The sequence below is a fragment of the Carex rostrata genome, chromosome 34, assembly GCF_964058835.1.
Source record: "Carex rostrata chromosome 34, lpCarRost1.2, whole genome shotgun sequence".
Taxonomy (NCBI): Eukaryota; Viridiplantae; Streptophyta; class Magnoliopsida; order Poales; family Cyperaceae; genus Carex; species Carex rostrata.
Genome location: NC_135951.1, coordinates 1,630,001 through 1,634,069, shown reverse-complemented (window position 1 = coordinate 1,634,069; position 4,069 = coordinate 1,630,001).

Below are 4,069 nucleotides of genomic sequence, written 5' to 3'. Positions count from 1 at the left end.
TCTATAAGTGTGCTCGAAACACCTTTAATTAGGGTGTTATATTAGGGTTTCAAATGTCCTTTTATCTTTTTAAAAAGACACACACTACTAGAGTGCTCCATACACCTTCAATTCGAGTTCTTTGTTATTGTTGTAAATGCCATATTATCTTGGCATATAGAGTCACTATGAGGGTGCTCTAAAACACCTTCAATTGTAGTGTTTTATTAGGGTTCCAAATGCCCTGTTGGCATGCCATTTAGGGACACAACTAGATTGCACCAAACACCTTCATTTGAGTGTTTTATTAGGTTTGTAAATGCACTTCTATCTTACCATATGGAGACACTACTGGAGTGCTCCAAACACCTTCAATTGGATTTTAGTATTAGGGTTGTAAATGCCCTATTATCTTGCCATATAAACACGCTACAAGAGCGCTCCAAACACCTTAAATTGGAGTGTTTTATTAGGGTTGTAAATGCCCTAATATCTTGCCTTCAGGAGACTCTACTAAAGTGCTCCAAAGACATTCAATTAGAGTGTTTCATTAGGGTTGTAAATGCCCTATAATCTTGCCATAGAGAGACACTACTAGAGTGCTTTAAACACCTTCAATTAGAGTGTTGTATTCGGGTTCTAAGTGCCCTATTATCATGCCATATAGAGACAGTACTAGAGTGCTTCAAACACTTTCAATTGGAGTGTTTTATTAGTGTTGTAAATGCCCAATTATCTTGATATATAGAGTCACTACTAAAGTGCTCCAAATACTTTCAATTTGAGTGTTGTATTAGGGTCGTCAATGCCCTATTATCTTGCCTTTTAAAGACCCTAATAGATTGCCCTAAACATCTTCAATTGGAGTGTTGTATTAGGGTTGTAAATGCCCTATTATGTTGCCACCATGCTACTGTCCTATCTCGTAGCCTTATTGTGATTAATGAAACTTGCTTGTCGGGAGGGACTTTCCTTAACTCAAAGAATTTTTCTACAGTGTTCGTTCAATCGAGGAATTCCTAGGGTTGACGCTTCTAAAAAAAAATCTGGAATTTCAACATGAAGTCCGCTATCCCGCATTGATTCTCGGTTTTGTGGATTTTGGTGTTTGTTTTGGTTGTTGGTGGGAACAAGGTGTTCAACTAGAGTTGTGAGGAGTTTCATTTTTTCTGTATGATTTTGTTACATGTGGTTAAGAACAGCGATAAGGTTTGGATCGACCATTGGTGGTGTGATGATAAATGCCCTTCTATCTTGCCATGTGTGTGGGTGTGTGTGTGTGGGTGTGTGGGTGTGTGGGTGTGTGTGTGTGTGTGGGGGTGTGTGGGGGTGTGTGGGTGTGTTTGTGGTGGGTGTGTGTGTGGGTGGGTGTGTGCGTGCGTGTGCGCGTCTGCGTGCGTGTGCTTGTGTTCGTGTGTATGTGTGTGTGGGTGTGCGTGTGTGTGTGTGCGTGTTCGTGTGTGTGCGTGTGTGTGTTTGCGTGTTTGTGGGTGTGTGTGTGTGGGTGTGTGCGTGTGTGTGCGTGTGTGTGCTTGTGTGCGTATGTGTAAGTGTGTGTGTGTGCGGGTGTGTGCGTGTGTGCATGTGTGCGTTTTTGTGTGGGTGTGCGGGTTTGTGCGTGGGTGTGTGCGTGTGTGTGCGTGTGTGCGTGTGTGCGTGTGTGGGTGTGTGTAAGTGTGTGTGTGTGCGTGTGTGTGTGTGCGTGTGTGTGTGCGTGTGTGGGTGTGTGTAAGTGTGTGTGTGTGCGTGTGTGTGTGCGTGTGTGTGTGCGTGTGTGTGTGCGTGTGTGTGGGTGTGTTAGTGTGTGTGCGGGTATGTTAGTGTGTGCAGGTGTGTGTGTGCGTGTGTGTGTGCGTGTGTGTGTAGTGTGTGTGTGTGTGTGTGCGTGTGTTTGTGTGGGTGGGTGTGTGTGTGTTCGTGTGTGTTTGCACGCGTGCGCGAGATGCTAATGATTGAACTATAAGTGTGCTCAAAACACCTTTAATTAGAGTGTTATATTAGGGATTCAAATGTTCTATTATCTTTTTAAAAAGACACACACTACTAGAGTGCTCCATACAACTTCAATTCAACTTCTTTGTTATTGATGTAAATGCCATATTATCTTGGCATATAGAGACACTATGAGGGTGCTCTAAAACACCTTCAATTGGAGTGTTTTATTAAGGTTCCAAATGCCCTGTTGGCATGCCATTTAGGGACACAACTAGATTGCACCAAACACCTTCATTTGAGTGTTTTATTAGGTTTGTAAATGCTTTTCTATCTTACCATATGGAGACACTACTAGAGTGCTCCAAACACCTTCAATTGGATTTTAGTATTAGGGTTGTAAATACCCTATTATCTTGCAATATAAACACGCTACAAGAGCGCTCCAAACACCTTAAATTGGAGTGTTTTATTAGGGTTGTAAATGCCCTAATATCTTGCCTTCAGGAGACTCTACTAAAGTGCTCTAAACACATTCAATTAGGGTGTTTTATTAGGGTTGTAAATGCCCTCTAATCTTGCCATAGAGAGACACTACTAGAGTGCTTTAAACACCTTCAATTAGAGTGTTGTATTCGGGTTCTAAGTGCCCTATTATCATGCCATATAGAGACACTACTAGAGTGCTTCAAACACTTTCAATTGGAGTGTTGTATTAGGGTTGTCACTGCCCTATTATCTTGCCTTTTGAAGACACTACTAGACTGCCCTAAACATCTTCAATTGGAATTTTGTATTAGGGTTGTAAATGCCCTATTTTGTTGGCACCATGCTACTGCCCTATCTCGTAGTCTTATTGTGATTAATGAAACTTGCTTGTCGGGAGGGACTTTCCTTAATTCAAAGAATTTTTCAACGGTGTTCGTTCAATCGAGAAATTCCTCGGGTTGAGGCTTCTAAAAATAAATCTGGAAGTATGGTTGTGTGTGCGTGTGTGTGTGTGGGGTGGGGTGTGTGGGGGGGTGTGTGTGGGGGTGCGTGTGCGGTTGTGTGTGCGGGCGTGTGTGTGTGTGTGTTTGTGTGCGGGTGTGTGTGTGCGGGTGTGCGCGCGCGTGCGTGCGTGTGTGCGTGTGGGTGCATGTGTGTGTGTGCGTGTGTGTGCGTGTGTGTGTGCGGATGTGTGGGCGTGTACGTGTGTGCGGGTGTGTACGTGTGTGTGTGCATGTGTGTTAGTGTGTGTGCGGGTGTGTGTCTGCGTTTGTGTGTGGGTGTGCGTGTGCGTGTTTGTGTGTGTGCGTGTGTGGGTGGGTGTTCAGAGCATTCTAGTAGTGTCTCCATATGGTAAGATAGAAGAGCATTTAGAAACCTAATAAAACACTCAAATGAAGATGTTTGTTGCAATCTAGTTGTGTCCCTAAATGGCATGCCAACAGGGCATTTGGAACCCAAATAAAACACTCCAATTAAAGGTGTTTTAGAGCACCCTCATAGTGTCTCTATATGCCAAGATCATATGGCATTGACAACCATAATAAAGAACTCGAATTGAAGGTGTATGGAGCACTCTAGTAGTGTGTGTCTTTTTAAAAAGATAAAAGGACATTTGAAACCGTTATATAACACCCAAATTAAAGGTGTTTCAAGCACACTTATAGTTCAATCATTAGGATCGCACGCGCGCACACACACACGAACACACACACACCCACCCACAAACGCACACACACGCACACGCAGACCCACACACACACGTAGACACACACCCACACACACACTAACATACCCGCACACACACACACGCAAACACACATGCACAAACCCGCAGACGCACACACACAAACACGCACACCCGCACACACAGGCACACGCACACACACACCCACACACACACACGCACACACACACGCACACACACACTCACGCACAGACACCCACACACGCCCACACACACACACGCACACAGATGCACACTCACGCACACGCGCACCCACCCACCCACACACACACACACGCCCACACACACGCACACACACCCGCGCACACACACGCACACAGTCGCACACACACGCACACGCACACGCACACACACCCACACACACACACACACCCCCCCCCCCACACACACACACGCACACGAACCCACACGCACGCACACGCA